This window comes from Ursus arctos, unplaced genomic scaffold (assembly GCF_023065955.2).
Source record: "Ursus arctos isolate Adak ecotype North America unplaced genomic scaffold, UrsArc2.0 scaffold_1, whole genome shotgun sequence".
In the NCBI taxonomy this organism is placed as follows: Eukaryota; Metazoa; Chordata; class Mammalia; order Carnivora; family Ursidae; genus Ursus; species Ursus arctos.
The window spans coordinates 2015228-2029100 of record NW_026622763.1 but is presented as its reverse complement, the minus strand read 5'-3'; the positions used below and the strand labels follow the sequence as shown (position 1 = coordinate 2029100).

Below are 13873 nucleotides of genomic sequence, written 5' to 3'. Positions count from 1 at the left end.
CTGTGAGAGTTTGCAATTGCCTTCATCTGCAACCTCCTAGAGGCAAATGCAGATCTCTGGTACCATGTGAAGTCATGTGAAGGCATCGTGAGAAAGTGTCCTTCTGCTTAAGAAAAACATGGCTGGGGCTCCTGGCTGGCTCAGCCAGTTAAGCATGTGCCTTTGGCTCAGGTTATGATCCCAGGGTTCTGGGATCGAGCCCGGGCTCCCTGCTCAGCAGGAAAGGAGGTAGGGAAATAGCTTAGAACCCACAGAGAATGTGAATAAAGTGGAGTGAAATGGAACTTGGTCTGTGTTTTGCTTTACGGATTGGAAGTTAGTTTTTTCTCAATTGTCATTGTTCTTGAAACAGAAAAGCTGTATTGGTTTTTTTTTTACCTTTAATTTTTTTCTAATAACAATTTTTTATTATGATATGTTAGTCACTATACAGTATTTCCTTAGTTTTTGATGTAGTGTTCTGTGATTCATTATTTGCATATAACACCCAGTGCTCCATGCAATATGTACCTTCCTTAATACCCATCACTGGCCCATCCCAATCCCCCAACCTTCTCCCCTCTGAAGCCCTCAGTTTGTTTCCCAGAGTCCATAGTCTCTCGTGGTTCATTCCCCCTTCTGTTTAGGGTCCATTGTCTAAAGGGACAGACAGTGGAAGTTCACCAAATATAAGATCGAAATTGAATTGATCATTATAGATGCCACAAAGTAGTTCCCAGACATTTCATTCTACTGTAGTAATTCATTATACCTGTGCAGGTGCACGTGAGAGACAATTGATGCATGCAGAGTGGTAATAAAACACTCCCCTCAGTAGTAGAATAATAGGGGATGCATATGTGTAAAATTATTTGACTACAGCTTCAATGCTTTCCCTTTGGTTCCTTATTATCTATGAAATTGGACAATTCTTGTTCTCTAGGCTTAAAACTCATTGTCAGTATTTAGAGTTTTCAATGCTGATCTTCTCCTGTATAAGTTACCAAAAACCTAAAATATTTATGAACTTTAAAAAACGCTATATTGAAAATGACAGCAGGGAAGTTCCATTTTGTGAATATTGTGTCAATGGATCTCTATTTTGACATCAGTGTTCATTAGAAATGATGACATTTCATGTGAGTATAAATATCAATGTGAAAAAGAAAAGGTAGGAAGAACCTTGAATGTTTAAGTAATTGGTGAAATGACAGGTGTGTGTGTGTGTGTGTGTGTGTGTGTGTGTGTAATTGATTTTCAGTGAATGGTTCAGCTTCTTGTAGGGCCTCCGAGAGAGCCCAGGTGAACCTTTCAATGAGTTGGTATCTGTTTTCAGAACATGGGAATCTCTTAGTCCAATAGTCAATCAGGCAAGCTTTGAGGTCTTGAAGAGTTTCAGTCCTCAGCGATGGTGTTGCAGACCCTTGTGAGCAAACCCTAGGGTATGCTCAGAGCCCTCATTAGCTGGTACCAACGTGTGACGACTTCAGAAAACATTTCCCAAAGAAGTACCTCTTGAGTCTCTGTCCTTGTCAGTTCCCTACACTTCCTTACACTAGTTATGTGATCAGTGTGTTTCAGGATAATCCCCACATGTGATTTTTGCTATTTCCTACTAGTCCTATCTGTTTCTCATCTTCTTCTTTTATGGTAGGGGTTGGGAAGCAACCTGTGTGGTGTAGGAAGGGGTGTGGTAGTTGTCTGCCTTCAGAGGACCGAATGATGCCTAGAAATTGTACTGTAGTTTGAGGTCAATTGTCCATCCTCTGAGTGTCAGGAATTCCATCACTTTACTTTGATGCTAGTCTGTTCTTCAAGCTGTCTTCAGAAATAAGGACGTCATCCATCTAGGGAATACTGGTTTGTGTGTATGTTTTCATTTTAGGAAAGGCCTTGCTGTTCCTGAAAATAATACTGTAGAGCACCCTTTCCTGTTCTTATTGGCCATCAGTCAATCTTTTGTGAAGTATTCATTTATAAATAGACTTTTTATGGTTGATGAGCAGGAATTCTTTCTTGACAAGTCTTTGTCAGTGTGTGTATTGCAAATCTTTACTTCCCAGCCTGCGGTTCACTTTTTCATTTTCTTATGGTCATAAGATAAGGAGAAATGTCACATTTTTATGAAGTCCCACTGAATTCTTTTAAATGGTTAGTGCACCCTATGTCCTACCCCAAGATTGACAGGTTCTACGTTTTCTTTCAGAAACTGTCCAATGGGAGGCTACAATCCATCTCAAATTTACAAATTGCATTTTTAATTCTAAGGGTATCTATAGACTGTTTTGGATTTTCTATGTACACAATCGTATTATCTGTGAATAGTCACAATTATCCCCTCAATTCTTATACTTTTTGTTTCTCTTGCCTTCTAACACTGGTAGACTCTCTGATGCCACGTTGAATAGAGGAGCATTGTTGAAGATTTTAATATACCTTTCTCAATATCTGACAGAAAAAGCAGACAAAACATTGGTAACAAATATGACCTAATTGACATATAGGGAACATTCCATAATAAGTGCAGAATACATTATTTTCAAGTGGTCATAGACTCTTTACCCAAATAGATGATAGGTGGGGCCACGAATCAAGTCTACAAATGTTAAACCCTGAAATTAACTAGATTCTATTCTTAGACCACAGGGGAATTGAGCCACAGTCATAGCGAAAAGAAAACCAGGAAGTCCTTCAATGTTTAAAAATTAAATGGAACTTTGCTACATATCCTAAAGGTCAGAGAGGGAATCTCAATGGAAATTCTGAACCTTTTCTACATGAGGGCTCACACATGATGGCACTTTATTTGTGAAGAGCATAATAATAACCTAGACAGGAGTTGAGCCTTAAGTCAGAGTTCTGCCTGCCCTAGCCACACCTGGCAGCCTTGGCCTGTGGTCCCCCTCAGCTGTCCTTTCTGGTGGCCCTGAGCTAAGGGGGTCAACATGGCCATATGGAAATGGGAAGCTCCCCACTCATAGTGATGGCAGTGCCCCCTCCCCAGCTGCCCTTTCTGGTGGTTCTGAGCTAAGGGGGTCAACATGGCCGTATGGAAATTAGAAGCTCCCCACTCTTAGTGATGACGTTGCTATTGTATCGTCCTCACCAGTCCAACAATATGATTTCTGAGTGAACTATGACACAAGAGTGACTTCTTGGCCTTCCTTTAGGTTTGAAAACCATCTGGTGAGTCATCTATTAGAAATATGGATTCAACATGTGTTCTTTCTTCTGGAAAAGAAATAGACCCAATAGCAATTATGGCTTCCTGAGCACCTGTTCTTGAGAGACATCATACTGGCTCTTTGTAGCATTCTGCCTCTTAAACTTCTCAACTAGGGTGTAGATATTTTTAGGCACATTTTCAGGTGGTTAGACAGGGACTCGGATGATATGAGTCACAGAGGATTTTAGTGTCAGAAACCTAAGTGGGATCCCCAAATTGACTCCAAATCCCTTGTTGTTCCATACAGGGTACTCTTTCCCTCTTATCTCTGGTCTTCTTGATCTGGAAACCTATCAAGTATCAGGATTTTCTTGTCATGTGGACAACTGGAACGAATTCAATGGGCCTTTTCACCTCTGCCCATGGTGATCATTAAGATCATTATCTCAGTGGAGGACCTCTGGGTAAGATACTCAAAGATCCTTAGGAATAGAGACAGTATAATATTTTTCTGGTATTAAAGTTACTGAAACCAACTATCTTTTTTAGTCCATTCAGGCTCTGGTATGTTCAGAGGGTGCTGTAAAACAGGTCTGAAATAGTATTTAAAAACACTCAGCTCAGCCTCTTCTACAAAGTGAGCCAATGCTTATAAACATGGCTAAAATATTGCCTTACCTAGGATGACTTCCCAGCCATCGTAGTGTTTATATGGTATGACTGTGACTTACATTAGTCAACATTTGCAGAGAAAGAACTTAGTGCATCCAGGGGGCACTTCATGTTGAAATTAGTTGGTGACAACGAGCTACTGTGTTTTATTCTGCAGTCCAAGGGAATGGTGCCAGACATCTCTAAGGTGTCTAGCAGTTCTACAATTCTGATTTTAAGTGGTCTGTGTGCTTCAGAGATTTGGGCAGGAGAAGGGCAGGAGTCCAGAGACTGTGAACACTTCTGTTACCTCTGCTGACCATGGAGCAGGTAGCATTCTGTGGACATCACTTTGATTTCTTGGTACTCTTGTGAAAGGTGCTTTTGTCTCAAATTTCTCCATTTTAGGAGTAATTATAATGATGAAAGTAATTTTTATCTTATATCATCTGTGGGCTCTGATCCTCGGATGTCAGGGAAGCTATCCTTTAACATTTTACCTGGCTCAAAATGACTAGGCAAAACCTCAAAGCATGGGCCTTGTTTCTGCCCCAAGCACGTTGTACATCTGCTTCAAGAAGAAAACAATAACCAAAAATACCAACATATAGATAAGAAAAAATAAAGAACCTCTTTGGCTCCCATAAGATTAAAGTCATACTGACATGTACATACTGAAAACATAAGAAAGAGTCTGTCACTTTCTGGAATCTAAGAAGATCCTCATTGTGGTGTGTAACTCTGTATGTAAAACAAAACAGAAAAAAATACATAAGCCTGCCCCAAAAGTTCCTTCCCCAGAGCACTCCCTTCTTGGTGAAGATTGTGTCTCCCAGGCAGCTGTCCTGACTTGGGTTTGAATAAAGGTCTCTTCCTTTCTCTCTAAAATGTTTTTAAAAGTTCATTCACGCAATGTCGACAGTAAGAGTGTTTTCTATTTAAGTGAGAAATAAATGTTCCACTCTAGTTGCATTGGGGATAGACGAATTGAGGGTTTCTTTAGAAGAGTAAGTCTGCTATCCAGAAAAGGCAAGGTCATTGGTCTATTGAGAATGAAGATAATTACTGCTAAACAACAAGTATGTGTTGCCCCTTCGCCCAGAAACCGAAGGAGATGTGCAGGCTTTAGGTCAGAGGTGCCTTCTTCTCCCCAGCTGACAGCAATTCTCTGCTCTGGCTCCAAGAAACCCAAGGTTTTGAACGTCACCATCTGAGTCAGCGAGGCAGCTTGTCACAGGACGCCAGTGTTCACAGAAAGCACAGGTATGTTTGGCAAAATGTCCTATCTATGTCAGGGCTGGAGGTAAAACCTCTCATTATCCCAAAACCTCCTGGGCTTTTCTCTTTTCTCTAGTTGAACCACAAAGTAAAATTGAAGTAGCTGTCAGCATTCTGGGTTTGGTGCAAGAATTACTTAGTTTCCCTGCAGGTAGAACTTTGCAGGGGATCACAATTTCTCTGTCCATTTATTGCTTACAAATGTATTTTGACCATCTGTTTCCTAGGAACCCTCTTTTATTAGAAAGGGAAGGTGAGATTCACTCTGTGCCTGTTTGTAACATCTAATTTGTTCCTTCATCTAATAGTGTTTATTCAATTGGGCCTAAGATATGCTTTAGTGGCCAGCATCTAGAGTTAGGTGGGTTTATTTATCTGATACAGACTTGGGTGATGTCATTTGACAAAGGTGATGTTTCATCATTGATTAGTTTATTCATCAGAAGAGTTAAAATTAGGGTGGAGGGAAAATTCAAAATTATCCAAAGCAGCCTGTTCCTGTTTAAAAGTTGAGCTTGACTTTCTAGTTTTACTAAATGTATTATCTCGATATTTTGAGGTACCATATTCTCTCTGTAGTTTCTTTGGTGGTGGAGTCAGAAGGAGAGTCTGGGAATTCTTTGGGATAGTGAAATGCTGGTGGCTTCAAGGGGCTTGGCATCAGGAGCCTTGGGGTGAAGTCTGCAACTGCTTGCCTAACCCTGGGTGCATCTCCTAGAGGTTTTGTTTCCTCTTATGAAATTGCCAGCAGATAATGTTCTGCTTGAAGGGGAACCCTCCCATCCTGTTGGTGGGAATGCAAAGTGGTTCAGCCAGTCTGGGAACCAGTGTGGGGGTTCCTCAAAAAGTTAAACATTGAACAACCACATAATCCAGCAATTGCTCTCCTAGGTATTTAACCAAAGGAGACAAAAATGCAGATTCGAAGGGTGAACATGCACCATGATGTTTATAGCAGCAATGTCCACAGTAGCCAAACTATGGAGAGAATCCCAAAGTCCATGCACTGATAAATGGATAAAGCAGATGTGGGATACATATATAAAATGGAATATGACCCAGCTTCAAAAAGAATGAAATCTTACCATTTGCAAGGATGTGGATGGATCTAGAGTGTTTTAAGCTAAGCAAAATCAGTGAGGAAAGACAAATATCCTATGCTCTCACGCTTGTGGAATTTCAGAAAGAAAATAGAGGAACAGAGTTGAGGGGTGGTGAGAGGCCAACAAGGAAATAGACTCAACCTTGGAGAACAAACTGAGTGTTGCTGCAGGACAAGGGCGTGGGGGGAAGAGTTAAATGGGTGAGGGGTATTAAGAAGGGCACTTGTGATGAGCACCGGGTACTGTATGCAGGTGAGGAATCACTAAATCCTACCCCTGAAGGGAATATTCCATCGCATGTGAACTAACTGGAATTTAATAAAAGAAGAAAGGAAAAAGTGTTCTGCTTCATGAAGAGTGAGGTAAAATTGTAGTGATTTGGGCTGTAGTCTTCTATAGATGATAGTTGTAAAACACCCTGTTGTAGGATACACTAGTTGCTTATCATATAAGGAGTCCTCAGAAAGCTGCAATGAAAGATTCAGGTCTCAGAGCATGTTCATGTTCCACTGATATGTTACAGTTTGCACAGGTAGGAAAGAAGGTGGAGAGAAAGGCAACAGCAGGGGAATGTATGTGTGAACCTTTCATTAGTTAGCGTTATAGCTTTCTTATGAAAGCCTTGCGCCAGTGTGATTTTGGAAGCAGAGAGGTAATCCGGGAGCTTTGCAGGAGACGGGGGAGTTCCAGGTCTGGGTAAAGCTGACAGGGGTCCCAGAGGAGAGCTGAATGCATTCTGCAGCAGGGTGTGGAGAGGGTGGGCTCCAGGGGTGGCTGTGGGTCTCCTGGGTGAGAGTTGTGACAGGTGAGGGCTGTGTGCAAGTTCCTGGCTGAGGACAAGTGAGGCACCGGTGGAGAGCTGGAAGAGAACCTTCTTCTGGGCCCCCAGCCTCACCCAACACACACAGCCTCATCTTCTGTCCCTGTCACTCCAATTCAGACTTCTCCGAAGGTGAGTGAGAACACATCAAGAGCATTCTGAACAGAAGGGAAAGCATGTGCAAAGGCTCTGGGCCAGGAGAATTCCAGGTATGTCCAGGAGCAGCAAGAAGGCCCTGTGGCCACAGGAGAGAGCTTAGGACATGAGCTCAGAGAGGTGACAGAGGGTGACAAAAAGCCATTCCAGGGCTATAACCCCATGAGACCCTGTTTCACTGGGCCATCCTGGCTACAGTGTTGAGAACAGATGACAGAGAGTTGAAGATGGCAAGGCAGGTCAATGACGAAGCTTTTCCAGGAACTCAGCCACTCTGGACCAGACAGGTGGCCTTGGATGGAGTGGTTAGACCTATTCTGGGTCCATTTTGAAGATGGAGCTCACAGGATTTGCTGATGCGTTAGCTATTAGAAATAGGAGAATGGAGGAATTGGGGTAACACCCAGCTGTTGTGGGTTGTCCTGATCGAGGGGAAGGAGAGGGTTTCTGGGGGTAGGAGGTAGTCCGTGTTCTGCATGCTGAGGAAGGTGCCTTTCCCGGTGGATCTGCTGAGGTTTGTGTCTGGGAGAACCTTTCACATCTCCTCCCTCAGCAATGCTTGAGTACAAGTATCCCCCACTTTTTAAACGTTCACAGTAAGACACTGGGCATTCTTGAAAGAACTACGTTTATTACCCAGCTTCAGTAAGAGGAAGATACCTGAAGAGGATTTCCCTCTAATGAAAAAAGGTGAACAGTGAGAATCGAGGTCAGCATCTGTTTTGGGGAGAAGCACGACAGAGGTGGCGTGCACCCTAACCAGCTCCTTCTGCTGGGAACCGCTCTCCGCATCCACCCACCAGTACTTTGAATGGTGTCTGTGAGCCTCTGCTGTGCTTTATCTTCATTTATGCTGGGCCTCTGTTAGAAACTTGTATCCTGAGGCCTAAGAAAAGCCAAAGAGAAGGAATTTTGGAGTCTGAGCACACTAATTGTTCCATGTAAATTAATGGCCATTCCTTCTTGACACCATTTCTGCTGTGCAAGGTTTCTCAGAAGTCCTGTACTTTCGAAGAGCAGGGAAACCTATACCCCATGCTGTGGAGTTAGTTTTAGTCTCCATGCTGGACAGAACATTTCATGACTGTCGGATTTTCTCACTCAAACATTGAGACTTTGACCACCTTCACCCGTTTCTACCACCCCATCCCCGAATCTGGCACCTACCAATCTGCTCTCAGTATCTATGCGTTCAGTATTTGTTTATTCCACGTGGAATGTACATGAGAACATCTGGTATTGGTCTTTCTGTGTCTGAGTTACTTGGCATAAGGCCCCCAAGGTCTGTGTTTCCATGTCTGGTTCTTGTGAATAATGCTGTAGTGAATGTGGGAGTGCATCTGTCTTTTTGAGGCAGTATTTTTGTGTTCTCTGAATCAATACTCATTAGAGCCATTACTGGGTCATGGGGCAGTTGTATTCATTTTTTTCAGGAACCTCCATACCGTTTGTCACAGTGGCTGCACCAATTTCCATTCCCACCAACAGTGCACAGTGTCTCCTCGTCTGCACACCCTTGACCCCACTTTTTGTCTGTCTCTGGGACAATTGCTGTTCCAACAGTTGTGAGGGGATAGCCGATTGTGGGTTTGACTGATGTTTCCCTGACGATGATTAGTGATGTCGAACAACTTTTTCTGTCTGTTGGCACCTGTGTGCCATCTTTGGAAAGTATGTATTCACATATTCCCTCATTTTTATACCGTTTTTTTTTTGTTTTGATTTGGATGAGTGTTGTGTGTATTTTGGATATTAGCCTCTTCTCACACATATGATTCACAGATATTTTTTTCTTATTGGGTCAGTGGCCTTTTAAGTTTTTGCTGGTTTCTTTTGCCGTGTGGAATATTTCAGTTTGATGTTGTTCCACTTGTTTATTTTTGCTTTTGTTGCCTTTGCATTTGGTGTCCGATCTGAAGACTCTTTGCCAAAACCAATGTCGAGAGACTTAGTACCTGTGTCTTCTTGGAGGTTTATGGATTCAGATCTTATGTTCAAATCATTCATCCATTAAAAATTTTGTGTGTGGTGTAAGAAAGTGGCCCAGTTATATTCTTCTGCATTTAGTGTCCAGTTTGCCTGTTACCGCTCACTGAAGAGACAGTCCTTCCCTCATGGCATATCTTCTGCTGCTGTGTCATAAGTTAGGATCATCTACGTGTGGGTAAGTTTCTGAGCTTTCTGTTCTGTTCCACTGACCTGGTGTCTGTGTTTATGCCAGTACCATCCTGTTTTGATGAAAACAGCTTTGTAATCTACCTTGAAATCCAGGAGTGTGTTGACTGCACCTTTCTTTCTCCAGGTTCCTTTGGGTATTTGGGGTCTTTAGTGACTCCATACAAGTTTGAGGACTGTTTTCTATTTCCTCGAATAATGCCACTGGAATTCAGATAGGCATTTCATCACATGTGTCGATTGCTTTGGGTACGATGGACATGTTCACATAATTAACTCTTCCAGTTAAGGAGCATGGCGTCTGCTTCCATTTTTTTTGTTGTTGCCTTCCAAATCTTTGACCCATACATTCCGCCCCCCTCGACACACAGGTTTTTCATTTCCTTTCTGCCATGTGTTGAGTGTACTATGTCTTTCTCATTTCTGGTTACTTTTATTCCTAGATTTTTTTGATGCAATTGTAAATGGCATTGCTTTTTTAATTTCGCTTTACGATAGTGTGTCATCAGTATACAGAAATGCAAGAAGTTGGGTCATCTGGGTGGCCCCATAGGTGAAGCGTCTGCCTTCAGCTCAGGTCATGATTGCAGAGTTCTGGGTTTGAGCCCCGTGTTGGGCTCCCCGCTTAGCGAGGGTCTGCTTCTCCCTCTTTCTGACACTACCCCTGCTCGTGGTTTTTCTCTTCCTGTCAAATAAATAAATAAAATCTGAAAAAGAATAAAGACAACAGGTCGCTGTATATTGACATTATATCCTGTAGCTTTCTTGAATTTGTTTATTCTAACAGTTTTTTTGTGTGTGTGTGAGGAATCTTTCGGGATTTCATGTCATTTGCAAATAGTGACAGTTTTCCTGTATGGATTTCATATCTTTCTCTTTTTTTAAAATGATGTTAGTCACCCTACAGTACTTCATTTGTTTTTGATGTAGTGTTCCATGATTCATTGTTTGCATATAACACCTAGTGGTCATTATGACACGTGCCCTCCTTAATACCCATCACCAGGATAACCCATTCCCCTACCCCTCCCTTTCTGCAACCTTCAGTTTGTTTCCCAGTGTCAATAGTCTCTCATGGTTCATCTCCCCCTCTCATTCCCCACCTTCACTTTTCCCTTCCTTCTCCTAATGTCCTCCATGCTATTCCTTCCATTCCACATAGGAGTGAAACCATATGATAATTGTCTTTCTCTGCTTGACTTAATTTCACGTAGCATAATCCCCTCCTGGTCCATCCACGTTGGTGCAAATGGGGGGTATTCATCCTTTCTGATGACTGAGTAATATTCCATTGTACAGATGAACCACATCTTCTTTGTCCATTCATCTGCTGAAGGACATCTTGGCACCTTCCACAGTTTGGCTATTATGGACATTGCTGCTATGAACATTGGGATACAGGTGCCCCTTCTTTTCATTACTCTGTGTCTATGGGTTAAATACCCAGTAGTGCAATTGGTGGGTCGTAGGATAGCTCTGTGTTTAACGTCTTGAGGAGCCTCCATATTGTTTTCAAAAGTGGCTGTACCAGTGAATTCTCACGAGTAGTGTAAGAGTGCCCCGCTTTCTCCACATCCTCTCTGACTTTTTTTTTATTTCCTGTCTTGTTAATTTTTTTTCAAGATTTTATTTATTTATTCCACAGAGATAGAGATAGCCAGCGAGAGAGGGAACACAAGCAGGGGGGGTGGGAGAGGAAGAAGCTGGCTCATAACGGAGGAGCCTGATGTGGGGCTCGATCCCATAATGCCAGGATCACGCCCCTAGCTGAAGGCAGACACTTAACCGCTGTGCCACCCAGGTGCCCCCTGCCTTGTTCATTTTAACCATTCTAACTGGTGTAAGGTGGTATCTCATTGTCGTTTTGATTTGTATTTGCCTGATGGCAAGTGATGTGGAGCATTTTTTCATGTGTCTGTTGGCCATTTGTATGTCCTCTCTGGAGAAGTATCTCTTTGTGTATTCTGCCCATTTTTTGGGTGTCAAGTTAGAGGAGTTCTTTATAGATCTTGGATACCAGCCCTTTATCTGTAATATCATTTGCAGATATCTTCTTCGATTCCATAGGTTGCCTTTTTGTTTTGTTGATCATTTGCTTTGCCGAGCAGAAGCTTTTTATCCTGATGAAGTGCCAATAGTTCATTTTTGCTTTTATTTCCTTTGCCTTTAGAGACGTGGCTTGCAAGAAGTTGTTGTGTCCAAGGTTGAAGAGTTCTTTTGATTTTGATATGAGACAGGAATCCATTATCTTACTTTCCTGATTGTATTCGAGTCCTCTGTCTTTCTTGGTGAGTCTAGCTAAGTTTGTCAGTTTTGTTAATCTTTCCAAAAAAGGCAGCTCTCATTTTCATTGTGTTTTTTTTTTTTTGTCTTTTTATTCTCCATTGGATTTATTTATGCATTCCTTTTTGTTATTTCCTTATTTCTACTAATTTGGGGCTTTGTTTGTTGTTTTTTTTTTCTACTTCTTTACCACATTAATCAGGTTGTTTATTGGAGAGCATTCTCATGGATTGATGAAGACTTGAATTTCTATGAATGTCCCCCATAAAACTACTTTTGCTGCATCCCATAAGTTTTTGTATGTTGTCTTTTGCATCAGTGTCAAGGTACTTCTATTTTTTTTTCTTCTTTTACTGTTGGTTGTTCAGTAGCATGTTGTTAAGTCTCCACATATTTTTTTAAGATTATTTGAGTATCTGACAGAGAGTGAGACAGCGAGAGAGGGAACGCAAGCAGGGGGGTGGGAGAGGGAGAAGCGGGCTTCCCACTGAGCAAGGAGCCTGATTCAGGGCTAGATCCCAGGATCCTGGGATCACGACCTGAGCTGAAGGCAGATCCTTAACGACTGAGCCACCCAGGCCCCCCAATCTCCACCTATTTTTGACTGTCCCATTTTTTTCTTGAGACTGATTTCTAGTTTCATATCATTGTGGTTGGACAAGATTTGAAGCAGAAGGTGAAGAGAGCATTCAGATGAAAGGTTTCTTTCCTGGAGGGTTTTCTGAGGGCATACCATGAGTTCAGTGGGGATGGAGGAAGGTTTTGTGAGACGGGGGTTGGGGTTAACCCTTGTTATAATTACTGACTACTACCATGCAGGCTGTGTGCTACTGTTCACACCATAGTCCTGATGGACTTGTACTTCATTAGAAATATTTTCTAGGAGGTGTAGGCATAGCCTTCTCTTAAAGAAAGCTGCCATGTGGGTTCATGGCATGACCCCAGGTCAGCAACCAGGATGTATGGTATTGTGGGGGATCAGAAACAGGCTTTCTGTGGGAAGTGACAGAAATGGGGTATGGTGAGCTCCATGACCATAGGTGAGGTCCCAAGTGACCCACTGGGTGTTGGGTTCTGTGGATCTGTCTCATCAGGTGCTGTGGAATTCAGGGACACCCTCCTGTCTGTGGATTTGTGTGGAGACAGGTAGACATCAGTGTCTGGCCAGGCACGAGGGTCGCACTGGACCACCACCAGAGGTGCAGCGTGCGGGGGAGCCACTGCTTGGTTTCCGTGAAAGCTGACCAGGGTCTGTGACCGTGATTCCTAGCAGCTGCAAGGGGAGAGGAGGCCAGGGGTGGTACACACTTCCTAGAGTTGTGGTCAGGACTAGTCTGGAGCACACTGAAGTCAGCCACACCTGGCACAGAAGGAACCCAGTCAGTGTAGCTGTGGGCACTGCTCTGATGGTACTTTCAGGCTGGCTCCATGCTGCCACCTCCTGCTTTTCATCATCATCTTCAAGGTCATGTGCCTCTGCTCTTGCCCCATGGCCTCCGGGGTATTGTCCGTCCTCCATCTGGCCCTCATCCGTGGTGCCCTGTGCAGTCCGATGCCAGGGTAGCCTTCTCGAGACAAACATCTGGCCCTGATGGAACACTTCCATGGATCTCGTGTGATGCGAGGTTGATGCCCTGCCCTGGAAGGGGGCTGCAGGTCCCCAATCAGGAGAGCCATGTCTCCCTTTTCAGCATGGCCTCCCCTCCTCTCATTCTTCTTCAGGGAAGCTCTCCCCACTTCCTGAGATGACATCTCTGAACTTAAAAATGAATGTTATTTTACATATCTCTATGCCTTAGTTCATCCATGGTGTGTCTTTCAACCCCGTTAGTGGTTTTTTTTTTAGCAGTTCTGAAGGTCTATCTGCCCAAGGAGGAGATGACCTGGGTGGGGCAGCTTTCCCTCTCATCTCCCTCAGCATGTCTCTGAGCCCTGGGGCCAGCTGTCCCACTGAGGATTGAGGGACCCGAGACAGCCCATCCTGAGCCCAAGTTGTGTCAGCTGTGTAGACTGATGCGTGTCGGAGTGGTGGGCAGCTGGCATGGGCCAGGGGCAGGCAGTGTCTCCTTCTAATTCCTTCCCTCCCTTCCTCCCAGAGGTAGATCAGAGCAGCCTTCAACCCCTGCATCTCCAGATCCCTTTACCTGTGCCTCCTGTGTTCAGCTGGTGACCTTGAGTTTCGCATGGATTCTACCTCCCGTACCCTCTCCCATAGCAGTTCCTGGATCAGGGAAGGGGTTGGACCCTTGTCTGTTTTTGGTC

At 43.5% G+C, this 13873-nt stretch overlaps 1 long non-coding RNA gene across 1 annotated transcript in view; it reads left to right on the top strand.

The window, feature by feature from the left end:
- The window catches only part of LOC130544490 (uncharacterized), a 31712-nt gene extending 26676 nt beyond the window's left edge, over window positions 1-5036 (top strand). The window contains exon 3 of the long non-coding RNA XR_008960805.1: window positions 4951-5036. This is a non-coding gene — a long non-coding RNA (uncharacterized LOC130544490). The remainder of the gene's footprint in view (window positions 1-4950) is intronic.
- Window positions 5037-13873: the final 8837 nt, after the last annotated feature.